The following is a 12,236-nucleotide window of genomic DNA, read 5'->3' on the forward strand; positions in this document are numbered from 1 at the left end:
AATCTCCCGAGTATAGTCCAAATTCAGTTTGGCTTTGGCTGCTTTAAGTTGACTCCAGGAGGTGCTGTCTGTGGATTGTTTATGTGCTTTTTCACAGCGTTCCAGCTCCCTCTCCAGATCTAGCCTGTGTGCTTCCATTGCTTTTTTCTTAGAGGAAGCATATGCAATTAGATTACCTCTTAGTGTGGCTTTAGCAGCGTCCCACATTGTGGCCGGAGAAACAGGAGAATCTTTGTTGTCTTGTGTGTAGTTGTCTATCCATGTAGTTACCAATGTATGGAATGCTTCGTTTGATAGCATGGAGGTGTTGAATTTCCAGCTCTTTGACCTCGGGATGTTTTTGCAGAGGTCAAAGCGGAGGTGGACAAAGGCGTGATCCGAAAGCGCTATGGGTCCGATTCTACACGTGGCTGAATTTATGAAACTCTTTGGGATAAAAATGTAATCTATACGGGAGTAGGTGTTATGGACATTAGAGTAGTATGTATAGTCCATAGATGAGCTATTAGTCTCTCTCCAGATATCTATCAGTCCCATCTCTTTAGTAAGAGAGTTCAACATCTTTGCAGATCTAGGATTTGTGGTGGGGACTTGAGATGATTTGTCTAGGGTTGGGTTCAGGGTACAATTAAAATCTCCGGCCAACACTCCAAAGGAAACACAATGCTCATTGAACAGGGTTATCATTTTCGACATAAAAGCAGGAGTATCTGTGTTAGGGGCGTATATGTTTAAGAGAGTAATTGGTTGCCCATACAGTGACCCAGTTATCAAAATAAATCTCCCCTCCGGATCAGATATGTTTTTGTCAATTATGAATGGAACATTCTTATGGATAAGTATGGCTGTGCCTCTACTGTTGGATTTGAAAGATGAGAAATACACCTGTCCCACCCAAGCTCTGCGGAGTTTGGCATGTTCAGCATCACAGAGGTGTGTCTCTTGCAATAGCGCGATGTCTGCTTTTTCCTTTTTTTAGAGCACATAGTATCTTTTTCCGTTTTATTGCATGACCTAGACCATGGCAGTTCCATGTCAATAGATTTAAGGTACTAGTCATCGTCATCGAACAGTAATCGAACTTTAGTGCAAGTCATCTCTGGGTAAAGGTGGATAGTAGTTACAGCTGCGTTCACATAAAAGGAAAATAAATGGTTTACATAAAATAACAGTCTCTGAACACCCCAGCCGAGTTCCCAAACAACTCGACATATCCCGTTGGATCTATTACCTCCCCGCTCAGTCACAATTCTGTGTTCCAACAACAACAACAAAAAAACCGGGAACAGTTAGCAACGCACAACGTCTCCCCCTCCCCACCAAAGAAATGCCTCATCCTCTCCGCCCCGCATTGGGTAAATGACAACGTAGCCCCCGTCCAGACCACATTAAAAATGGGAGAAAATAAAATCAATAGCCCAGCCTACATATAGTAGGCCTAGGTTATAATATGGAGCCTATCCCTCTCAGCTAAAGGAACATAAATATAGATTAGACGGCTATAATGACATTTAGCAGGGCGGGTGGGTCTTTGGATATCGGCTATATGTTGTCTTACCTCCTTTAGTAATAATAGTAATCGCATTTAGTCATTGGTCCATTTCTCATTGACCGGGGTTGTCTTTCAAAAAACGTTTTGCCTCTTCGGGAGTTTTGAAGTGTCGCAGGGCTCCTTGGTAAAGAATCCTGAGCTCGTTTGGGTATTTGAATCCCCTAAAGATGCCTCAGTCAATGGAGCATTTCTTCACCTCGTCAAACTCTCGGCGCTTTCGGCGTATTCCAGCTGACAGGTCCTGGAGCAAGATGAGTTTGGCGTTTCCCACTGTAATGGTGTTGGTTTTCGCCGCCTGTAGGACTCGTTCCTTGTCGGTGAATCTCAAGAAACGTATGGTGATTGGGCGCGGTGGTTGTCTGGCTGCTGGTGGGGGCCTCAGTGCTCGGTGAGCTCTCTCGAGTTCTATGGGCCTGTCGGTGGACAGGTGGAGCCACTCGGGAAGTTTGTCTTGCAGGTAGCGGATCAGTGGCATGTTTCCCTCTTCTTTTTCGCCCAGATTTAATAGAACACAATTATTCCTTCGCCCCCTGTTTTCCAGGTCCTCTGTTTTCTCTTCCAGCTGCTCTATTTTTTTTTTAGCATATGCTATTGTTTCCATGGCGTCTGTCAATAAGTTTTCCGTGGATAGGATTCGCCCCTCTGCCTCGTCCAGGCGCCCCGCGTTTATGGTTATCTTGTTGTTTATGTCAGGCAAAGCATTTTCCAGGATTGTCACCTTGCCCCCTATCGCACTGAGCTGAGCGTTAATGGCATCTAGTTTAGTGTTGAGTTCTGTACGTTGGGATCTCAGCTCAGAAAAGATGTCTTCGACAGAGTGCGAGGTTGGCCTTCGTTGGGCCTCGGGGGGGAACGGGTCCTCTTGCTCCTGGCTAATGGCGCTAGCTTTTTCTGAAGCTAGCTGCTTCTTGGAGGCTTTTTCCGTCGCTAGTGCTCGAGTCCGGGTAAAAATGTCACCTGTAGTGTCGCCTTTTGTAGCCGCCATGACTTTTTGACTAAAGCTAAATGAGTTTAAACTTGAAGTGGAGGTAAGATTAGGAATTGGAAACTACTTGTGCGGAGCTCCTAGTTCATGCGGCCATCTCGTTCAGGGGTCACGTGATCCCTCAGCAGTGTGGTTTTAATATGATTTGACTCTTTGCAGACTGTCAGGCTGTCTAGTCACAGAGGAAGGCTGTGCTGCTCTGGTCTCAGCTCTGAAGTCAAACCCCTCACACCTGAGAGAACTGGATCTGAGTAACACTGACCTGAATGATTCAGGAGTGAAGCTGCTCTCTGCTGTACTGGGGAATCCCCACTGTAAACTGGAGACTCTGAGGTCAGTATTCCTGTATCACTCAATGAACACACATACTGGACACACACACAGGACACACACACAAACACACGCTATGATTAATTTAGTAGTGTTTAGAAACATGTTATCTACTCACTTAGACACAATATTAATCCAGTCATCATCCATCATCCACCATTCAGTTACTATTGGGCAAAACATAACTCAAAACACAACCAAAACAAACGGCAAATGCAACCAATTAGTTTACGACCAAATACTAAACTAATGACTACTTGAATACACTCTAAGTGAATTGGTCAGAATACTTATGACTTCTTCAAATGAGGGGACTAGATACATAAAGTGCTTTCATTTCAAAAACTAAAAAGAGATATGTTTGAAAATACCCTCAAATATAAGGTGACATTATATACTAACTCAAACCCAAAATGCTGGACTACAGAGACAAAATGTTAAATGTTAACTGCACTGTCAAAATAGATATGGTGTGGACTGTATACTCAATACAATCTAAATCTGATACCTCGCTGTCTGTCTTCTTGTCACGCGGGAGGTTGGTGAAGGAATCAGACACAGAGAGTTCCACTTGCGAAAAGTGCTCCTTTACTATTGCACACAAAAAATGAATAAGCCCAAACATACAGGGCGCAGCGAACAACTTGAATAACCCAAAAACACAGGGTGCCAAGTAATTCGAAAAAATAAATACACCTCTACCTAAAACACACACACGTAACATAAAGACAATCCCGCACAAAACAAGGGCGGGTCTACCTACTAAATATAGGGAAGCTCATTAACCGAAAACAACAGAAACACAGGTGAAACTAATAAGACAAAACAAACAGACAAACGAAAAAGGGATCGGTGGCGGCTAGTAGGACGGTGACGACGACCGCCGAGCACCGCCCGAACAGGCAGGGGAGCCAACTTCGGCGGAAGTCGTGACACTTCTGACTGATACTGCTTTTTAAACTGGTCTGGTCAGTCTACTCAAATATTTGTACATTATATTTTTCTCTACGAGCAATAATAATTTGTCATTTCTAATCATACATTAATTTAGAAATAAATATGGAATGTTTTAGGACACTGATATATCTGAATATGTTGAAAAAATATATACTGCCACTATTTTCACCACCAAAGAATAGCAGTGTGGTTTTAATATGATTTTACTCTTTGCAGACTGTCAGGCTGTCTAGTCACAGAGGAAGGCTGTGATTCTCTGGTCTCAGCTCTGAGGTCAAACCCCTCACACCTGAGAGAGCTGGACCTGAGCTACAATCACCCAGGAGACTCAGGAGTCAGACTGCTCTCTGCTAGACTGGAGGATCCACACTGCAGACTGGAGAAACTCAAGTATGTAGAGGGTTTATGTCAATGTTCATATGAGCCATGTTTGAGTTATCAGGCTAGTTAAGACAAACATTCTGACCACCCCTTGGACAAAGTTATATGCTGTGAGTTCACGTGTATCCTTCAATGACTGTCTGTTCTTCTGCTTACCACTACAGTGTGGAACATGGTGGAGAGTACACAATGAAACTTGGGCTTAGAAAATGTGAGTGTTGACTTCTGTGAAGAATATGACTAAGAATAAGTCTTAATTCAAGTTAAGTCAAAGACATACATCACTACTTACTTAGTCATATTAAATATAAGCTGTAGTTCTACAGAATCAGAAATCAGGGACACCAAAGTTTAGAAAGAGTTGCTTTGACAATGTGTGTGGCGTGTTACGCTAGAAATGTGTGTGTTCATGCATGCATACGTGTGTGTGTGTGATTAATGGGAATAAGTGTATTGTAAATTACTATACAGTATAACATATGATCATTCAACAAGTCTCAAGTTACCTTAACTTCTCCTTTTGATACCTAGAAACATCTACATTAAATGAATGGTGAAAGTGAGTTATCATTCTAATGTGAATGATGATGATTTCTAATATTGTGTCTGGCTTCATCTATCAGATGCCTGTGATCTCACACTGGACCCAAACACAGTAAACAGACTCCTCTCTCTGTCTGAGGAGAACAGAACGGCGACATGGAGGACAGAGGAACAGCCGTATCCTGATCACCCAGAGAGATTTGATGGCTGGAAACAGGTGCTGTGTAGAGAGGGTCTGACTGGGCGCTGTTACTGGGAGGTAGAGTGGAGTGGGAGAGGGGCTGGAATAGGAGTGGCATATAAAGGAATCAGCAGGAGAGGAAGGGGTTATGACTGTGTGATTGGATTAAATGACAAGTCCTGGAGTCTGTTCTGTTCTGACAACAGTTACTACGCCTGGCACAATAATAATCACACTACCATAGGCATCTCCTCCTCCAGCTCCAACAGAGTAGGAGTGTATCTGGACTGGCCAGCCGGCACTCTGTCCTTCTACAGAGTCTCCTCTGACACACTGACCCAGCTGAACACATTCTACACCACATTCACTGAGCCCCTCTATCCAGGGTTTAGGGTTTGTTATGACTCCTCAGTGACCCTGTAAATAATAACCATGGTAACTCTCACACACACTGTGGGGATTTTCCTGTACATGTGTTATGCATCTCAGAGTGGTAAGTGTCGTGGAAATATTGAATCAAATATTTCTCAGATACTGGAGCTTGTGAATTGAAATAGACTTTATTACAAAAAGTAACAAAGCCGAAAAGTAACAAAGCCGAGCAATTCCATGGAAGAACTGCCTTCTCGTCACAGACCGCAGGCTTTATAGGTTTCCACTTTCAGATAACACACATGGTCACTCCCCTCTATGTAGATGATTAACACCCCTTGGCCTCTTGCCACCATTCTCTTTCGGTCTCAATTCTTGCTATTTTACAGATTCTATTGGTGGTGTATCCATAGAAATGATACAAGACATAATACAGACACACATAATGCAGGTGTCTGTCTAATGATACTCATAGGATTACATAATGGCTTTCCCTAAGCCTGTAATGGCACAGACATACATATATACAATTACATGCCTTAAAGCTAGTCACAGGACCAGGTAAGGACTTCCCTCAGGCCTATAACGGCCCAGACACACACATTACATGGCTTCTCTTTAACACAGCCTTGTACACTCCCATGGATTCTGCTTACGTTCTGTTTTTACATGTCTAGTGAATAACTCCATGTTGATCCAGCTCTGTTCATTCACCTGGCCTCAGCCTTTATTCTGCTTACACATGTCTATTAATTAACCCTATGTTGATTCTGCTCACTACTTCTGGGAGAACAGTCTGGATACTGGAAAATCCCCATGATCATGAATTGTTTTCCTACATAAGCAGAATCAATATAGTAATCTAAAACCGATGAATGTACAGACATTTATTACCAACCCACCTGTGGAGGATACCCTGTCCCTGGAGTTCCAGGACAATACACCAACAACAAGGGAAAACCATGTAATGCTAAAGGAGGATCTTTGGACTGTCCATTTGGACATCCTGAAAGCCTATGGGGAGTATCTCCAGGGGGGGGATGGGGTTGTCGTTCCTATCAAGAACAACAACAATTGTTAGAGACTGAAATAGATGGTGAACTTCCTGACATAGTCCAGGAACTGGATATATGTCAAGGATAATGAGGATCCTAATCCTGATCACAGGTTGCAACTGAATATAGGAGCACATTGGCACCAACGGGGCCCTAAAAGGGGGTATTGTAAGTGGTGCTCATAGAGATGGAAAGAAAGAGATGGACATTTTCATCATGCTGACCCACCTTTCTATGCTATGTGTCAAAGGGGTGACTGTCCCTTATGTTGGGATAAGGAATGTGTTTAAAGTATACACATAGTATAACAGAATATAATCATGTACTCGATGTTAAAGGTATATAACCATGTACTCAATGTAACAGTTGCTGAATGAAAAATGATGTTAAACTTTCTGAATATCTGTTCGCCTAGACATGTATGTGACATAGGGTTTTTCCGGTTACAAGAGTCCACGGACCATGCCCTTAATCCTCTTAAACCTTAAACAGGTTTTTCCACTTATGACAGAATAGTTGTTAGAGACGTGTCTGCAAGGGAGGGCCATGTGTTTAGGTGTCATATTGAGGATGATGTTATAAGGATTTATAAGGTTTTAGTTTATTGTGTTTAAATGTTTTTATTATTTTTATTGTGTTCTACATAACTGAGAACCTCGGGCTAAGAAATGCCTTGCCCGAGATGCAGATCGTCTCCATAGCAACACAGAAGGTGCTTCCCCTTCTCAGCTTGATCATGACAAAGGTCTCTCTAAAATTTGCAGTTTTGTCAAAAAAAAACGCTGATCACTTGTATGGCGTCATGTGGGCGAGCGGTTTTCTGACGTCAATGAACACTGAACAGTGCCCCATGGGGGCGATGAGGTTATGGACCAGCATAAGCTACGGACAATGAACACAAGTGCATTTTATTGATGGCAATTTGAATGCACAGACATACCGAGATGAGATCCCATTGTCGTGCCATTCATCTGCTGCCATCAACTCATGTTTCAGCATGATAATGCACGGCCCGTTTGAGGTCACTGATCTGTACACAATTCCTGGAAGCAAAAAAAAAAAAAAGAAGGCCTTCCATGACCTGAGTACCTTCCAGACATGTCACCCATTGAGCATGTTTGGGATGCTCTGGATAGACGTGTACGACAGCGCGTTCCAATTCCCGCCAATATCCAGCAACTTTGCACAGCCATTGAAGAAGAGTGGGACAACATTCCACAGGCCACAATCAACAGCCTGATCAACTCTATGCGAAGGAGATGTTTTGCGCTGCATGAGGCAAATGGTCCCACCAGATACTGACTGTTTTTCCTATCTACGCTCCTACTTCTTATTAATGTTTGATATGATGTTAGTAACGCTAAGTCGTTCCATCCTTTCACTAAATGGTAGTAACACTAAGTCATTCCATCCTTTCACTAAATGGTAGTAACACTAAGTCATTCCATCCTTTCACTAAACGGTAGTAACACTAAGTCATTCCATCCTTTCACTAAATGGTAGTAACGCTAAGTCATTCCATCATTTCACTAAATGTTAGTAACACTAAATCACTCCATTTCACTAAATGTTAGTAACACTAAATCACTCCATCCTTTCACTAAAGCTCCATAGTAACTTTTTATTGACAGATGCCTCATGTTTTGTATTTTGATGAAAGGAAATCCCATACAGCCTACTGGACAGGACTTTGCTATGGCATCTTCTGTTTGGGTGTCTCAGGTCTGAGCCATGATCAGAATGTGTCTCTGTGTCTGTTTCCAGCCCTGCCATGTCTACCTGTCCTGATCTAGTGTTTCACCCCTGACCTCCTCACACCGTCTCACTGTCCATGTCTGCTTTCAGCTCCCACCTCTACTTCACTGTGTTATAATGGACCTCCTCACACCGTCTCACTGTCCATGTCTGCTTTCAGCTCCCACCTCTACTTCACTGTGTTATAATGGACCTCCTCACACCGTCTCACTGTCCATGTCTGCTTTCAGCTCCCACCTCTACTTCACTGTGTTATAATGGACCTCCTCACACCGTCTCACTGTCCATGTCTGCTTTCAGCTCCCACCTCTACTTCACTGTGTTATAATGGACCTCCTCACACCGTCTCACTGTCCATGTCTGCTTTCAGCTCCCACCTCTACTTCACTGTGTTATAATGGACCTCCTCACACCGTCTCACTGTCCATGTCTGCTTTCAGCTCCCACCTCTACTTCACTGTGTTATAATGGACCTCATCACACCGTCTCACTGTCCATGTCTGCTTTCAGCTCCCACCTCTACTTCACTGTGTTATAATGGACCTTCTCATCCCACCGTCTCACTGTCCATGTCTGCTTTAAGCCCCCACCTCTACTTCACTGTGTTATAATGGACCTCCTCACACCGTCTCACTGTCCATGTCTGCTTTCAGCTCCCACCTCTACTTCACTGTGTTATAATGGACCTCATCACACCGTCTCACTGTCCATGTCTGCTTTCAGCCTCCACCTCTACTGCACTGTGTTATAATGGACCTTATGCTTGTTATGTCACCTCTGTAACCAGTTATCAAACATACTGACCTTTCTGACCCCGTCCCATGGCCCTACTTCACTGTGTTATAATGGACCTTATGCTTGTTATGTCACCTCTGTAACCAGCTATCAAACATACTGACCTTTCTGACCCCGTCCCATGGCCCTACTTCACTGTGTTATAATGGACCTTCTGCTTGTTATGTCACCTCTGTAACCAGCTATCAAACATACTGACCTTTCTGACCCTGTCCCATGGCCCTACATTCTAGAAATTAACATTTAAATTCCTCTATGAGTTTTGTTTAGTGTACATTTACTTATTTTTGTTGTATATTGGGGTTGTGCTGCAGAGCATCATGGGGGTTTGTATGTGTTGAGATGATAACGTTCCATATAAATGGTTGAACTGATTCCTGTCTCCTGTCTCATCATTATTGAATTGTTATACAGACGTGGTTATGAAACCCACGAGACATAAAAAAAGATTGGTGATGAGTAAGTCTGAATCTACAGGAACTATTCTGTCTGGAAGAAGTCCGTTTTTCAACTGTTTAAACTGTTATTTTCTGTGGTACAGTATAGGCTAATGTTAGCACAGTGTATTGCTAGCAGAGGCAAGTGCATAGTCGAGCTAGCTAAGAAAGAGAGTTAACATCGTCATGGACGACAGAAAAGGACTCGAGACGGATGTTGGAGCGGGAAAACAACGTGATTAAAAAGGGAGGAATATACAGTGATTTAAGGTGTTGAGAACGGACTTTTAAACTTGAGCAGGAGGCGGCACCAAAAACAAGGTAGGCACAGTTCCTACACCTGTTACCACTCATTCTGACATCTTCGGGAGTTGAGAGTCGTAGGCTGAACCAATTATAGGATATGGACATAGAAAGCCTGAGTTTATTCAGTAGGCCCATTGTGTAACGACCGGTCGTAAATACAAGGTGTAGGGTAGGTTCCTTTAAGGATAGGTCCCATTTTTTTATTTAACTAGACAAATCAGTTAAGAACAAATTCTTATTTACAATGACGGCCTACTAAAAGGCAAAATGCCTCCTGCGGGGAGGGGGGCTGGGATTATAAATATAGGACAGAACACACATCATGACAAGAGAGACAACACAACACTACATAAAGAGAGACCTAAGACAACAACATAGCAAGGCAGCAACACATGACAACACAGCATGCTAGCAACACAATATGACAACACCACGGTAGCAACACAACTTGGTAGCAGCACAAAACATGGTACAAACACTATTGGGCACAGACAACAGCTCAAAGGGCAAGAAGGTAGAGACAACAATACATCACACAAAGCAGCCACAACTGTCAGTAAGAGTGTCCATGATTGAGTCTTTGAATGAAGAGATTGAGATAAAACTGTCAGATTGAGTGTTTGTTGCAGCTCGTTCCAGTCGCTAGCTGCAGCGAACTGAATAGACGAGCGGCCCAGGGATGTGTGTGCTTTGGGGATCTTTAACAGAATGTGACTGGCAGAACGGGTGTTGTATGTGGAGGATGAGGGCTGCAGTAGATATCTCAGATAGGGGGGAGTGAGGCCTAAGAGGGTTTTATAAATAAACATCAACCAGTGGGTCTTGCGACGGGTATACAGAGATGACCAGTTTACAGAGGAGTGCATTGAGGTGTCCTATAAGGAGCATTGGTGGCAAATCTGATGGCCGAATGGTGAAGAACATCTAGCCGCTCGAGAGCATCTGACGATCTATAAATTATGTCTGTAATCTAGCATGGGCAGGATGGTCATCTGAATCAGGGTTAGCTTGGCAGCTGGGGTGAAAGAGGAGCGATTTCGATAGAGGAAACTAAGTCTAAATGTAACTTTAGCCTGCAGCTTTGATATGTGCTGGGAGAAGGACAGTGTACCGTCTAGCCATAAGTACTTGTATGAGGTGACTACCTCAAGCTACCTCAAGCTCTAAACCCTCAGAGGTAGTAATCACACCTGCGGGGAGAGGGGCATTCTTCTTACCAAACCACATGACCTTTGTTTTGGAGGTGTTCAGAACAAGGTTAAGGGTAGAGAAAGCTTGTTGGACACTACAAAAGCTTAGTTGTAGAGCATTTAACACAAAAGGGACCAGCTGAGTATAAGACTGCATCATCTGCATATAAATGGATGAGAAAGCTTCCTACTGCCTGAGCTATGTTGTTGATGTAAATTGAGAAGAGTGTGGGGTCTAGGATTGAGCCTTGGGGTACTTCCTTGGTGACAGGCAGTGGCTGAGACAGCAGATTTTCTGACTTTATACACTGCACTCTTTGAGAGAGGTAGTTAGCAAACCAGGCCAAAGACCCCTCAGAGACACCAATACTCCTTAGCCTGCCCACAAGAATGGAATGGTCTACCGTATCAAAAGCTTTGGCCAAGTCAATACAGATAGCAGCACAACATTGCTTAGAATCAAGGGCAATGGTGACATCATTGAGGACCTTTAAGGTTGCAGTGACACATCCATAACCTGAGGGGAAATCAGATTACATACCTGAGAGAATACTATAGACATCAAGAAAGCCAGTCAGTTGATTATTGACAATATTTTCCATCACTTTTGACAAACAGGGCAAAATAGAAATAGGCCTTTCACGGTTATGACCAGATTGATCTCCCCCTTTAAATAAAGGACGAATCGTGGCTGCCTTCCAAGCAATGGGAACCTCCCCAGAATGGAGAGACATTTTAAAAAGGTTGGAGATAGGCTTGCCGATGATAGGGGCAGCAATCTTAAAGAAGAAAGGGTCTAAACCATCTGACCCAGATGTTTTTCTGGGTTCAAGTTTAAGGAGCTCCTTTAGCACCTCAGACTCAGTGACCGCCTGCAGGGAGAAACTTTGTAGCGGGGCAGGGAAACAGAGAAAGGAGCATTGAGTATAGTCGCATTAGAAGAGGTGGGAGATGAGGAAATGTTGGGCAATGAAGCATGGCTGAGTCAAATAGGAATCCTGACTTAATGAAGTAGTGATTAAAGAGCTCAGTCATGTGCTTCTTGTCAGTAACAACCACATCATCAACATTAATGGACATGGGCAGCTGTGAGGAGGAGGGTTTACTCTTTTGTTTCTACATGAAACATGCTAACAAAAACAAAACGTATGCTAGGTGTAGTTGACAGAGTTGGGATAAAATGATACAAATCACATTTTTATATACATTATTTCTGATTTAATTGTACGTTCTATTAAATTATGGAAGTTATAGTTCCAAAATATCACTAAATCTGAAAATTGACATATGGAAGCAAAATCACAATTTTTCCATGTGGTGCCTGGCCTTAATATTGTACAATTTGTTTCAATTAGAACGTCCGATTATCAAATGGGCATGAACAGGGGCAGGGGAAC

At 43.2% G+C, this 12,236-nt stretch overlaps 1 long non-coding RNA gene across 1 annotated transcript; it reads left to right on the forward strand.

Moving 5' to 3' along the window:
- Positions 1-4,376: 4,376 nt before the first annotated feature.
- LOC120040156 lies at positions 4,377-7,136 on the forward strand. The gene is made up of 2 exons (XR_005475580.1): positions 4,377-4,416; positions 4,829-7,136. It is a non-coding gene; the product is annotated as an uncharacterized LOC120040156 (long non-coding RNA).
- Positions 7,137-12,236: the final 5,100 nt, after the last annotated feature.

Source organism: Salvelinus namaycush, unplaced genomic scaffold, assembly GCF_016432855.1.
Source record: "Salvelinus namaycush isolate Seneca unplaced genomic scaffold, SaNama_1.0 Scaffold33, whole genome shotgun sequence".
NCBI lineage: Eukaryota > Metazoa > Chordata > Actinopteri > Salmoniformes > Salmonidae > Salvelinus > Salvelinus namaycush.